This window comes from Tubulanus polymorphus, chromosome 12 (assembly GCF_964204645.1).
Source record: "Tubulanus polymorphus chromosome 12, tnTubPoly1.2, whole genome shotgun sequence".
Taxonomy (NCBI): Eukaryota; Metazoa; Nemertea; class Palaeonemertea; order Tubulaniformes; family Tubulanidae; genus Tubulanus; species Tubulanus polymorphus.
In genome coordinates, this window is record NC_134036.1 from 2,730,066 (window position 1) to 2,745,750 (window position 15,685).

General features: G+C 40.2%; 1 long non-coding RNA gene across 1 annotated transcript; it reads left to right on the forward strand.

The window, feature by feature from the left end:
* Positions 1-14,324: 14,324 nt before the first annotated feature.
* On the forward strand, positions 14,325-15,426 carry LOC141914070 (uncharacterized). The gene is made up of 3 exons (XR_012620689.1): positions 14,325-14,703; positions 14,900-15,037; positions 15,123-15,426. It is a non-coding gene; the product is annotated as an uncharacterized LOC141914070 (long non-coding RNA).
* Positions 15,427-15,685: the final 259 nt, after the last annotated feature.

Below are 15,685 nucleotides of genomic sequence, written 5' to 3' on the forward strand. Positions count from 1 at the left end.
GAAATAATCGTTAATTGGTTACGGTGAATTTTAATTTATTCATTATTTTCTAACTTCACACCCAGGAGCGTCGCTAGGTCTATTAAAGCGTGTCAGAATTAATATAAGCGGAACTATATGCCATACTTTGCACCGTATCCGCCGAGACCCGCAGGCAAACGAGAGTTTCTGAATTCTTGAAATTACTTGGTCGTTCAAGGATAAGGGATTTACTGTTGAAATTGGAAACCCAAGGGAGGGCGGGGGGGGGGCGTTTTCCGGAACTTTAAAGGCAAAAGATTTATTTCCGTAATGTGAAAAACAAAATCAAAATTTGGAGTTTGAATTCAAAAAGGGGAGTCGTGCACACCCCCGACACCGTCCGGCTTCCGTCCTATTTACAAGAACGACAACAAAACGTTTAGAAAAAAAGCTGTTACAAGGACAAACTGAAAAAATAGAACAGATATCGCGAAAAACGTCGATGAAATGCACAACTAACGCTAATAAGGTCATTCATAATGACGTTTATCGGGAATATCTGATTTGTCAAGGACAATTATTATGAAAATCATTTTCCCCTTTCGTAGTGTATTCGATTTTTCAAAAGGTATTTCTGTGTAAATCATTGATTGCTGATAATGTTGTGTTCAATAGGGAATTTTTTTCTCTTTCCTTTGAATTCCTCGCGGCTTTCATCGAAGACAACATCATTTATATGCCGCACAATAGATAGGAAACAGAGTAATAAAAGTTTCTTTGAGTTTATTCAATATTTCGACTTGAACTTCGATCTCTATCTTCCCTCATTGGGAAGGCAAGGGTCCGGACCCCCTAGACCACACCCTAAACCAACCATCGCTGAGGCCGGTTTTATGGATCGGTATTACCTTTAACCCAGGGGATAACTTAATTAAAAACAAATTGAGTTAACCCACGGGTTAAAGGTAATACCAGTCTATAAATCCGGCCCCTGGGCTGGTAATTTTGAATTTTGCCCGTTAAACAACTGCCAACTGTTCCTAATTTTCACTATTTGTTTTTACATCTTATAACAAGAAATACTGATTTGATGTTTGATATGTACAGAAATATGTGAAAGATGTTACTGAGGGTCTTACCATTGATTACAGATATGATTTCATCCTCCCCTGGCAGGGATTCGAACCTGATGGCATCGAGTTTGCAACGGTACGAAACCCTGCCACACTAGACCGAGTGCGCAGCTTAGATGGTAGCATTATTAGCCAATCAGATATCCTGTTTTATTTTAGCCCGGGTTTTCCCATTTATAATTCTTCCGTGAAATTTACCTCAGCGATTATACAACGAGCAATCTGATTGGTGCCGCAGGTTTTCGTGCGGCAAAGCTGCGCATGTACCTGCGCACCCGGTCTACTGTGGCAGGGGTTCGTGTCGTCGCCGCGTGTAGCGATGCCATCAGGTTCGAATCCCTGCCGAGGGAGGATGATATGATTCCAAGGGTCTTACTGTTGATTACTGATAAATTTGAACAGAAATATGAAAGATGTTACTGAGGGTCTTACTGTTGATTACTGATTAATTTGAACCTAAATATGAAAGATGTTACTCAGGGCCTTACTGTTGGTAACTGATTAATTTGAACAGAAATATGAAAGAAGTTACTGAGGGTCTTACTGTTGATTACTGATTAATTTGAACAGAAATATGAAAGATGTTACTGACAGTCTAAATGTTGATAACTGGGATTAATTCTAACATTTTCTTTTATCTTTCGATGAAAGATGCCTGAAAAAATTTCACTTGTGATTGTCTTCAGAAATTTACAACTGAAGTTCATTAGTTTTTTGAAGGTAATTTCTTGTGCAATTAGTGACGCTACTGTTGCTGCTGCTGCTGCTGCGGTTGCTGATGCTGCTGTATTAAGTTGCAAGTCGTAATAGCGACATAAGTTTCAACAATCAACGACCGTTTTTTCATTTTGAATTATTTATGTCCACTCTCACTCTTGAGAAACAGCCGATTGTCCAATAGTGATTTTGAGGTTTAGTCGATATTCGGAGCTCTCCTATTTTTTTTCAACGGCGCACGGGTAAAATCGACCCGGGTGGGAGTTATTTGCAATTCTCGACAGGCGGGTCGATAACGGGGGGAATATGTTTACCCGAGAGCAAATTATTTAACAACAATTTAGGCGCTGTTTCTGTCGAATTATTGACAGCTCGAAAACAGTAGTTAACGAGAAAATTGAGAATTGAAAAATCTGAAATAATCGTTTCGAGCGGTTTGTGCTGCACGGTATAAACGTTATTTAATATTTAGTATTCGTGCGCTATGGGATAGACTTTGCGCTGTGTGGGACAGATATACTCGTGCGCTATGGGGGGATAGACTTTGTGCTGTGTGGGACAGATAGACTTTGTGCTGTGTGGGACAGATAGACTTTGTGCTGTGTGGGACATACAGACTTTGCGCTGTGTGGGACAGATAGACTTTGTGCTGTGTGGGACAGATAGACTTTGCGCTGTGTGGGACAGATAGACTTTGTGCTGTGTGGGACAGATAGACTTTGTGCTGTGTGGGACAGATAGACTTTGTGCTGTGTGGGACAGATAGACTTTGTGCTGTGTGGGACAGATAGACTTTGTGCTGTGTGGGACAGATAGACTTTGTGCTGTGTGGGACAGATATACTTTGCGCTGTGTGGGACAGATAGACTTTGTGCTGTGTGGGACAGATATACTTTGTGCTGTGTGGGACAGATATACTTTGTGCTGTGTGGGACATATAGACTTTGTGCTGTGTGGGACAGATATACTTTGTGCTGTGTGGGACAGATATACTTTGTGCTGTGTGGGACATATAGACTTTGTGCTGTGTGGGACAGATAGACTTTGTGCTGTGTGGGACATATAGACTTTGTGCTGTGTGGGACAGATAGACTTTGTGCTGTGTGGGACAGATAGACTTTGTGCTGTGTGGGACAGATAGACTTTGTGCTGTGTGGGACATATAGACTTTGTGCTGTGTGGGACAGATAGACTTTACGCTGTGTGGGACAGATAGACTTTGCGCTGTGTGGGACAGATATACTTTGTGCTGTGTGGGACATATAGACTTTGTGCTGTGTGGGACAGATATACTTGTGCGGTATGGGATAGACTTAGTGGAATGGGACGAACAATACAGACTAGACTTGACCGTGGAACTAGAGCCAGTGTCGAATGAGATCACACTTGAACTGGGTCCAGAGTCAAATCAAACCCACACAACACTGCCCCGTGGAGTCCAGAGACAAATTTAACCCGCACAACTGCACAAATAGACCCAAAGATGAATTAAACCCACACAACTGTGGATCTGGAAATAGACACAAATTAAACCCACACAACTGTAGAACTGGATCCAGAGTCAAATTAAACCCCCACAATTGTAGAACTGGATCCAGAGTCAAATTAAACCCACACAATTGTAGAACTAGGCCCAGAGTCAAATTAAACCCACGAAACTATAGAACTGTTCGTTCGAAATTACACATTTACCACCACGATTCAAGACGTCTTCGAAACGAATGAAAACAAACATTCGCGTCTCGTAAAGAGAAGATTTCCGGACTTTAGTCCGTAATGCAAATTTCAGTCGTAAATCAGTTTGAAAGTCAACGAAACGAAATGTTTGCCAACAGCTTGTATTTCTTTTAACGTGCGATTCACTCGGGTAGTTTTCCTGGTAAGTGGTGCGGCATACGCGAATCAATCGATATATCATATCGTACCGTTCGCAAACCATTGAGCTGAAAAAATGACGATAAGTCGTGGTTCTTGTCGTCGTCCGGGGGTTTGTGGTATAGAGTTTCATCGGGTTCTGATAGAAAGGACAGAGCTGAACGTTTGACACTCATCGCACCTATAGCGGGAGAGCAGCGAATAAAACAGTCAAAATAGGTTCTCGGTGAGCCCCCTCTCCTCACAGCTGTAGCGGGAGAGCAGCGACTAGAACTGAGACAATAGGTTCTCGGTGAGCCCCCTCTCCTCACAGCTGTAGCGGGAGAGCGTAGAACAGTCAAAATAGGTTCTCGGTGAACCCCCTCTCCTCACAGCTGTTGTGGGGAACAGCGAGTAGAATCGTCAAAATAAGTTCTCGGTTAACCTTCCCTGGCGGCTACGCCGGGAAAGCAGAACGGACACAGAACCCCTTCTCACAGCTGTAGCAGGGGAACAGAGGTTCTTGGTGGACTCTCTCCCGTGGTAAACAGTAACTTCAGTTCCCGATGAACCCCTCGCTCCAAAGCAGTGCTCGCGGGAGAGGTATATGCGACTGAAACTAAGTTACTAATGAAATTAAAGTAATAAAGTAAGTAGGTGATCGCAATGAGATCTCGACTCTCCTATTACAACTTTCACTGATTGATATTGGAATTTTCAACGCCCTAATTTTCTATTGTCACATATTTCCGCCCAGTCCGCGGATAGGGAGGATTTACATTGCTAATCTCGAATTGCACCACGTAAACATCAGAAATCGTAATTGCATTTTAATTGGTTGCCTCCAAGCAAGATGTCGTGTCTTCTCAATTCAACGTTTGTTCTCAATTTCATGCTTTCATATAAAATAATTTGAAATTTAGATTGAAAAGGGGATTTATTTAGGCAGACGAAGTGCACCGCTTCAACTGCTTGGTGTCATAGAGGGAATCATGGAGGCGACCATCTCATTTGGTTAAGATTGCCATTGCCTTTCGACGATGTCATAGGGGGTTTCAGGAAGCATCCATCCTGTCTGAGGACGTGCCCAACGCTTCATCAACCTGATGAAGCCGTATGGGATTTTACGGGAGCAGCCCTTTTTCCAGAAGCTTTGTTCATCATCAAAGCATCAAACTAAAAAGTAAGGCTAGAAATAATTGATACCTCGTTTCTCGTTTCTGCTGTGCCTAAAAGTTAATGACCCAGCCGGCCGCCTATCTACCCTGTACATTACTTCTTTTTTGTTAAAAATCATGATCAAACTTACCATAACAGACCGGGCACCCAGCAAGCCAATAGAAATGAACTGATTACAAATTTATTTGCAGTTTACAAAAGGTGACCCGATTAGGAGAAATAAGGTATCATTTCATTTCAGCTGTTCAAGAGGAACTGTTGACAAGCATCGAAAATGGAAATGCAAAATGTCATCTCCAAATCAAACAGATTAATAACATTCATCCCCAGCAGTTCGTGTTTCTAATTCTAATTCTATTTAGCTAATTAAAACGGGTGTGCGTTGTTCTGCCTTCTCTTTGACAGGTCTTCATCGTCTTCCACGTCGCGATTGCTCTATTTAAAGAGGTGCGATCGCCACCGTTTTCAGTTCTTAAAAGGATTCATCCACTCGATTCTGTTAATCCTTATAGACAACTTCAACGCTCCAATCTATGCGAGTTTCTTATCAACTTTATTAAATCATTGCTTGAATCGTTTTAAAAACATTCATCAACAAATCGTCAACGATTACAAGTTTTGAGGGAAGTCTTACAGCGTTGAAGTTAAGAAAATCTTGGCTTCAAATCTTTTCGTTTTAATTGCTTCAAACAGACATTCTCGTTCCGCCATCCGTTTAACAGACCTTTTAGTCATTTTCGGTTGATTGCAACTTGGCGCCTATAAACACGTCCCCGAAACTCTAGGATTTTGTGTCGGTCGATCGGGAGAACTTTGCTGCAGATATTTTGCGTGGACATTCGGCGAAACTTTTGGAGTTTGTGACTTTTACTTTGTGCTAAGAGTCCAATTCTTTTGCGTAGAAATAAGTTTGAAATTCAGTGGTGGATTCTGAAAACAGGAATATATGTATCCTAGAGTTTGTAACTTTTGATTTGGATTTTGGAAACATCACCTTCTTACCGTCCTGTAGTAGTACGTTTTCAACAACTTCTTCGTTCAGTGAGTAGTATTAAAGAAAAGTTTAATCAACATCATCAAGATCTTTGGGCCTATTGGATATCGGGAAGTGTTTGAATCAAAGAACTCGGAGTTGATGAAATTTTCTGCGTTACTCAGAAATATCGCGGAGGATTTAGAGGATTGCGCTGAGACATTTGCAGAAAACAAATCAAACAACACTTTCGAAGAACTAAGACGGAGAAAGTTCCCAATTACGTCAAAAAAGTTCTGAACTGATAGCGTTCAAGACGAGCGTCTTTCCGAAGAAGGTTAGTTTCATGTTGGTTTTAGTCTAACGTATAAAATAAATGATATCATCCAGCATTCATTATTCTTCAATATTGGATATATCACATGGGTTTAGCCAATGAATTTCAAGAGCTCTGCCGTCAGGTGAAATTTTATTTTTCGGCCAGAAATAGTTTGAGTTGGTTAAAGCAGTTGCTATCGAAAATGGTGAACATTTCAGCTTCGTTGTTACCTGGTGCAAAACGCCAAACAAAACGGTTTTCCCGATTTTACAAGACGGATTTAGCTTAAGACAACACTATGAGATTCGAAATCGTTTTCCATTTTCGCGATATGCCACGACTTCGCTCGTGCAAATAATATCGGACCATGAAATTGGCAATAGCTGTCTCAAATAATGAAAGAATTGCGAAGAACGGATATTTGCCTTGCCGTCGACTTTTCTCTTGGCAGGTCGATCCGGGATTGTTATTATTTCTTTTTCTCCACTTTCACAGGGTCCAGAAGACCAGACGAAAAAAAAAATGACGAACAACACGACGCAGCTTAACGCCAGTTTCCCTGGTAACAGTTCAGCGGACGGCGGCGACTACAGCGACGCCTACCCTCCGTTGAGCGAACTGGATAAATTCTACTTGAACATATCCGATTACTTGTCCATCTACGGCAACCTGAGTCTAGCCGCTATCGGAATCCCCGTCAATCTCTTTACCGTCTACGTCATGTTGAGAAAACTAGCGAGATTGCGCAACGCGACGAGAGCAAATTTCAGCACCATCTTGTACATCATAATCTTGGCCATTTCCGACGCGTTGTTGCTCGTATTCGGGGCGCTTGCTTTAGGAATCGGTCGTGTCTACGGCGTTAACGCTTACGATTATAACCTGTACACTTGTCGTATCGGCATCTACGGCTTGTACACGACCAGTTCCATATCGATGTGGATGATCTGCGTCATCGCCGTCGAGAGAACGGTCGTCGTTTACCGCCCCCTATCGGTGGGAAGGTGTTGCGCGACCGTTCAGACGGCCGTGTCGCTGAGCGTCGCTATAATCGTGTTCATACTCGGTTTCTACAGCGTTTCTATTTGGGGGTTCGGACTGGGCGAATACGGCTGCACGCCGCTTCCCCAATTCAACTTTTACATCCACAATATCCATGTCTACGTCGACAGTTTCATCTACGCTTACGGCCCGATTACAATACTGCTAGTCTGCAACACGGCAATACTAGTACGCATGCGCGTCGCTAGTAAGTTCCGGAAAAGCGCAGGCAAGACGCCCGCTTCCGGGGGACAAAATTCGAAAGCCGGCGCCGATGGTAAGCATTCCTCTTTGACGAAAATGTTGACGATAGTCAGCGTAGTGGCATTCCTCCTCATCAGTCCGACCTCTCTCTATCTGAATTTCACCACTTTCTCCGCCTATGACGTACGTTACATCGTCCCGTTAGACATCCTGCTATCTACCGTCTGCGATCTATTGATCTTTCTCAATTCGACCTTGAACTTCTTTCTCTACGTCATCAGCGGAAGCCAGTTCCGCGCCGACATGAAAGAGTCGTTGCCTAGGTGTGTGTGTCTGCTGACCGATCGGAAGGTGGCACGTCCCAAGAGGGACACCATCTTGCATTGTGCAAATCCAACCGCAGGAGGAGCAGCAGCAGCAGCAGCATCAGCAGCAGCAGCAGCACCCACATCTCAAAATAGAGTCGATCCGTAGTTCTACGTCCTACGTTCTACGTAGTTCTACTTTACAAACAGAAATCAGACTTAAGTTAACAAATCGGTTTCATTCTCCATTCCTGGTCCTGTTTGTAATAAAGGTCGCACCTTAGCCCAACGCCTTGTTAGTTTGTAGTCACTCACCGCACCTCGTTGGCGAATATGTTGTGTCACTACCTGTCCCAAACTTTTGCTTTCATTGCAATCTCGGGCAGGAAAATCTTCGAATCTCGACTGAATTTCGCATTTTCGCGAAGACCTTCACCCGACCCAATAGGCGGGGATTCCTTATAATTATTATTATTATTATTATTATTATTATTATTATTATTATTATTATTATTATTATTATTATTATTATTATTATTATTATTATCTATTGTTATTATTATCTATTTATTTCCTTAAGTAACTTTGTACAACGAGTATCCACTCCATAATCGGACGTTTAAAAGGTATTAAAAGGTATTACATTTAATATCATACAAAAAGGTATATTACAAAACGGCTTAAAATACAAAGTTCGCATGAGTTACAAAAGCTTGATATAATTATTCTTGCCTAAAAAGTTCCATATTCGTTCGATATATTTCCCAAATGAATTACGCAGAATATTTCAAACAAATATTGTAATTCGATATTGTAATATTGTTATTTAATATCGAATGCGCTTTTGAGATATCGTCAAATATATCACAACGTAAAATGTAACATACGATATAATCACGTATCAATAATTATCGTTGCTGTGGATAATAAGAGAAATCGAAAATATTGCATTGTTGTATCGGGTAAATAAAAATGTTGTACATTCCAAGTCGTAGATTTTATTTTCTGATTTTGAAAATTTTGATTTATAAGTCATTTTCAAAGCCAACTTGCGCAGTCATGGCTTACTGAGATTAATGATTCATTAACTATAATTGAACAACGAAATTTTTCGGAGGTCAGTTTGGTAGAGGTTGAAATGTTGAAATGCAATAAGCAATGTTTCCAATGGTTATACGCGCCTAGGCTCTGGAAATTGCTACTTGTGTCCGTTAATTTGAATAGTTCAATTGCGTATGCGAATGAATTCTTTATCTTGACAAACCGTTACCTGGACCGATTTTCAGACGTAATACGAATTCTTTGGAGGCGCTCAAACGGTAACCGGACCAACTGATCATATGAATCTATCAAATATAACATAAATGAATTCTTTATCTTGTTGAGCCGTTACCCCCAATGTCTAGATTAATCCTTTAAATGCCTAAACGGTAGCTTCAGTCTTTTCAATCCGCCTGATCGGCAGTAGTTTGTGGTTCGAACTCTTGTGGTACAAAGATCATCCAAACGGTGTTGTCACTGAAAGTACTTGAACTTCAAAAACCAACAGGATGGAACTGATACAGATTATTATTACGTTTACAGCAGTTCTGCTAGTTCTGTTAACTCAGGGTAAGTTTGTATTCTATTTACATGTATATTTCAGTCCTTTACAAAAACATTTTATCAAAGCAATCATCTATCATTTGATTTACTGCAACAAATTTTCATGAGGGACGCTAAAATAGTTTTCCCTCAATTCTGATACCTTGGCATTCCATTTTCAGGCACAGTCGTTTTGGGTTTGACTTGTGCCAGTTGTGGTTACTATAATAAGGACAGTGATACCGATAAGGCTATCTATGACGATATGAAAAACTATGCCACCGAACGTAAGTTGATTTTATATTATGTACAAATCATATTTTCAACGCGATGCATAATTTTTGTTGTTAGTTTAAAGGATACATTCACATCTTCATATTTTACATTTTTTCATCTTTGAGATAAATACGAAACTCTCCTTTTGTAATACAAGATAGCAAAGTTCATGTGTCAGAGAAAACATTCTTTCACAGGCTAAAGGGGACCGTGTCTTCTTCACTGGAACGATCATCACGGGGCTCAACCACGCCAGTCCCAAACAAATTCATTTCATTTTTTCCATTAAAATGTTTGATGTAATTATTTCCTGGAACAGGAAATAATAGATAACATTGTATCTTTAGAGTTATAAAACAGACTCCCGTTTGACGTTAACTCTATATAAGTACTGGGTGGAGGATGTTCATGTTACACGATTTACTTAAAAATTCTACACATTTGGAGGTATTAGGATTACTGCGTATGTTTCTCGGAATAATTCTCTCCCGTTCTTCTCTGTAGAAAGGGCAGATTAGGAGTACATGAAATTCATCTTCTACTACTAGCATGTTACATAACTGACAAAGTCTCTCATCATATTTTATTGGACTACAGCAAACGGGCAAACAGAACTACTCTCTCCGCACGAGTCTAACCCACATTCATTTCATTTATTTCCAGTTAATATGCTTGTTGAGAGTACCGCAAACGGAACTGCTCAACAGCAACAATTTGACGAGGATTGCACACGGTCAATCAGGTCTGATGAAGGAAAAATCGACCAGAGCGGGGTAGATTACTACAAGAACAACATTACGGGCATCGAGTGCCCCACTGGACACGACTGCGTGGTAAGTAACACAAAAATAAATTCATATCCGAATATCATAACTGAGCAGAAAATATACCACATACAAGATGTACCTTGAAGAGGTGTCAGAATATCTGGAAAACATAATTCAAATTAGGTATTAAGATAGCCAGAGGATTGATAAAAAGTCTTCTTTTACCAGACCATATTTAGGGGCTAGGGTTCGGGGTTCCAACGAATATGCTTCCAAACTTACTTGATTTGAAGCCAATGTAGAAAAAAGAAGCCAAATGGTCTTCCCAAACATGCTGAAAGGTGTGACTGATTACTACTATCTGCATGGGTACCTTACAAAAGTTCCGCTTTCTTAAGAATCGAACCCAAAGAAATGGTTGGCTACTGAACTCGAGTTGAAACGAAAAGTGTGACTCCATTTTTATGATTTTTCCCCGATTCGTAATGTACAATTTTTAACGATCATTTTAACACCTGTTCGATGTATGCGCTCCAAAAATTAAAGCAAATACACAGTATCCAAAAAACAACACGGTACATGGTTTTGGGCGTACGGTATTTCATTTCGCAAAATGCACGTAGCTCGCGCATCGCTAGCGAGGCTTTGGTTGATTTGTTGCTGATTTTTTTTTTAGGAATTCGAGTACGAGAAAAGAAAAGATTTGGTTCTTCGAGGCTGTATGCCCGAGAATGCTAAATGTCATAGCACTTTGCCATTTAATGGCAGGAAGATCACCGTGTTGTGCTGCGACGAATTCGACATGTGCAACAGTGCTGCCACCTTTAGGATAGATATGATGATTTACGCCGCAGTTTCTCTGTTCTTCAGTTATCACATTCTGTTTAGGTAAACGATTCTGTAAATTCGACCCCCCCCCCCTCCCCAATTCGGAAATCCAAATATATTTTTCTTTTTAAGACTTAATTTTGAACAAATGATAGAATTAATGATAAAGTCAGATTTACATTTTGGCTGTTAAACGAAGCGACGATTGCTGTTCAAGTATGGGGGCTAATTATTGATTGCTTTAATTTCTCTTCTGATTCGAGTTTCACATGCTTGGGTACACGGCGCAGAATACCATTCTAGAGCTGTTTAATGACTTAATTTTCATACTTGGAAATTAATGAATTTCTAATCAACCTTAGAGTTAAATATTGATTGCTTTACATTCCGTTCTGATTCGGGCTTCACATTAGATGCTTACGTGCACGGAAAACAGTGTCATTCTAGAAATATCGAACGATTTTTTTTTCACTGTCGATTTATTGAAGTACAACATCCGAAAACTGTTTAGTATTTCATATTTCAGATATCAAAAGTAACTCAGCCCGAGTTGGGTTTGCTAGAATAACATCGTCGTTTATTTCGAATGATTTTTTTCATATTCAATCAATTGAATTCTGTTATGTTTTTCGTAATCAAATTATCATTATGTGAATTATAAACATGTTTAACTACGCGTTGTTAATGAATAATCCCACGGTTGTTGATATCTCACATTCATTAATCTCATGATATCGAGATTAATCTAAATCTCATCATCAGTGAAATAGTAACTTTGTTTTTGTTATTCTCCAGTTTTGCATAGGCTCAGATTTCAATAGATTTACATACATTACTGTAGATTTCATGTAGAATTTAATCTTGTAATCGTCTCATTCTGTTCACTGATTGAATTATTTTTTAATCTAAATTGATCTAGTTTAATTATATTCCATGTTTTGAAGAGTTTATTTGAAATTAGTAAATTAATTTTTGCGAGTAAAAGTAATTGCCTAATCTATGCATGAAAATGATTTCCGGTTTTGTTTATTTCTTTTGGTTGGTTTTCGTTAAAAAAAATAGGGATTCGACCCCTGGTATAGTTGGCGAGCGTTCTAACCACACGGCACTATCAACTACATGTATAAATGATATGGTTACTGACCATCCGTTCCATGGTAATCAGACGTTCGGTGACATTGAATATTTCCAAATCTAGTGATTCTGAAGGTCGTTGACAATGTTCCATACTTATCAATATATCAAGCCTTCTTACAAACTCATCAATAAAAATTATCTGACACGTCGTTTTCTACCTGGTGCCCTATTAGTTTGGATACTGCACGGACGCTTTGCTCGTATGCTGGGCGCTGTATATCGACTACAAGCTTGTAATCTAAGGACTGCTTCGCTGGTGCTTCTGGACTTTATCGTTTTCCTATAGATAAGTTCAACATCTATTTCACCATCTTAGATAATCAAAGCCAAGACATCAATTTCATGTATTAATTAGTTGAACATAAACAGAGAACTGGCTCAAGAAACCTTTACCAACATAAGTTGGTTTGAACCATCGGTCTTCGGTCATCGTGGGTCTTAATACTATGAGTATGAACTAGCCAAGGCCATTAAGTTTGTCGTAACGGATCCAATCTACAAGTTATGAACGATTCAGGCCTTATTACCTGGATTCTATCCCGTAATTTCTCTAGTGTTGATTTAAGTCTTAGTGATCAGTTTTCGAAAGTTTTCTTAATGAAAAATGTCTCTGGTGAAATACCGACCACATGAGGTTGCGTGGGCGATCAGACGATATGCCGATAAAATTCTAATGTTTGTAGTTGATTTACATATAAAAACTTGTTTGGATGGTAGATATTTTTAAGTAATTAAATGCTATCAATTTCTCGAGAAGTCAGAGTTAAAATTTCATAATTTTCAGTTGGAAAAATCTCTGTAAACTATTGTCTCCAAGATAAACAATTTCATTATTTCAGCTGGAAAAACTTTAATGGGTAACTTTTCAGATGGCAAGTTTACGGGTGTAAATAAATATCGGCTATAAAACAAGCTTTTGATATTTCACGAATTGAATCTTTCGTAGTTTTACAATAAAGCCGTGAAGGATTATGATCGTGACGTAATTGTCCTTAGTCGGCGAATATGTGTGAGTGTTTACCGATCACAATCGGGCGGACCGGATGGCTTAGTCGGTCGGCGACTAGCGTGTCACCGCTGTGGCCCAGGTTCGAGTCTCGGAGGAGGCGGGTCAGGATGTGGCAAATGATCTCCGGTAAGCGGGCGAGTCGAGAGTACTGTCCTCCCTGGAATGAGGTTGCTAATGCGTGAGTCCTACAGAATATCTGGCGTGGGGTAAATTATGTTTAATTCAGTCGTTTCTGGCTGAATTATTTATTTATCCCACAATGCCGGTCCAGGTTGCGGAGTAATTCCCCCAGGGACCTTCGACTTTTTTACAATATTAGTTTGTTATTTTAAGTTTAGTGGTGAGGGTTTGGGAAATTTTTATATTTATTTAATTCCTCGAACTGAAGAAATCCAAGCGAGAATTCGGTGGTATCTGCATGCAACGCGGACGGTCATCAATCACAGGTCTTTCTCAACTGATGACAAAATTTCGATGATTTTTTAACGTCACCAATCAGTCAGAGTAGTTGTGCACGCGGCAATGTCTGGTGAACGTGTGTATAAAATCGGCTTCAAAACGACTCCATCCAATAGAGAATTACTCACTGGAGACCTGCCATACGCTCTACTACACAATAGTGCCGCGTGACTGCACAAACCCTTAAGCAAACTTCAATATCCTAAAGCAAAACTCGAAAATAGTAAAATCGAGTCGGTATTATAGTTCAAAACCAGACGTAAATAGAAGGGAAATCTACACTAAAGTTTGTTGGATAGTTTAGATAAAATTTCAGCATGCAATTTTAGGCTAAAATCGTAGGATTCGATATTTCTATCTTTAACAATATGTGTCTCTATGAATAGTAGAATTAAACTCGATGACCTGTAAGCCTCATTGAAAATGTTTGGCACGAATTGAATGGTTCTCGAGGATTAGCGTCACGGACTCGGGTCTGTCACAGGAATGCGCGATCGAGCTTTCTGATTGATCCATTCCGGTCGCATCGATGATGCACCGTCGCTGATTGGTCGACGTAGGTATTAGAAGCGCGGTTCGAGCCTCTCGATGCCAGTCCGAGAACCGATGTCCAGTGATGAAGGTCAACCTATAAGAGCTCTGCAACAAGGCGTGAAGAACGCGTGGCATCAAGCGAACAACTTACTAATTAACGGCCGATGATGTTAGGAGAGACTGGAACGTGGAGGAATTTTGGACACCTGGCGATTGAGAACGCAATATGAGACAGCTACTGTTGGTCCTGATGATTGCCGAGGAGTTCCCAAGGTAACTGACGATGGAGAGGGGACTGCTGTTGCTGCTACTGATGTCGGATGACAACTCTTAAACAGATGACGGCTAACCCAGAGAGCATTTTTTTATGAGGACGAATTGCTGATTTCCGGTGTTATATTTCAAGTCTGTACGCGCATTGTGGTAAGCTTAGGAATTTCATATCGAATTCAAAATTCAAAACTCCTCCTAATTTGGTATCCGATGTTTTAGTTATGGTCTGTTTCGAAAATAATCGCGTTTTCTTGATGGTTTTGATTATGGATCCCAATTTATTTACTTTCGGCTTAATTTGAAATTCACAATTTTTTGATTTTTTTATCACTTGGTTTCTTTTTAGGGTTTTAACCGAAACCAGTTCGCTACTTCTGACAACTACATGTACAACTTGTTTGTCGCAACCTCCAGAACCTGCTGCTGCTCAATTGATAATCGCACCGATCCACAATTTGACCCTTCTAAAACCAAATCAAACCAGGTAACTATATCAAACTACTTTGGATATCCAATGATCGTCTTCATTGGCTTGACTCCAGTTTATCTTTATCCGATTTGTTTTTCAGCTGTACTTCCACAACTACCGAGAAATTCAGACGCAGACTCTTCTCAGACTACAGCACCATCTTCAAATCATCTTCAACCCTCAAGATGCAGACTCCACTCCTACTACAACACCATCTTCAACCTCGAGACGCACAGACTCCGACTACGGCACCATCTTCAAATCTCGACGCAGACTCTACTCCGAATACCATCTTCGACGCAGACTCTACTCCGACTTCAGAAACGCCATCCTCAAGGCGCAGACTCTTACTCCTATTTTCTGTTCGTTTTACCGCATGTATTGTAAGCAGCAACGTAAATAAACAAGTGTAAATTAAATAGCTCGACTTTATATTGAAATCTCTTTGCCCCGGAAAGCCACACTCGTCTCGGGCCCTTTGCTCCGGAAAGGACTCTTCCGCTCACAACTCCAAAGCGCTCACAACTTCACACTTTTTCAAAGGAAAGGATAAAGTCAAACCTGCTAAAGGAAGGACAAAAACGCAAAGAAATACAAATAAACCGACTTTATTATTCCAATTTATAAAATTCAAATTAAGAATTTCTTACAGCTTGTTTGCAA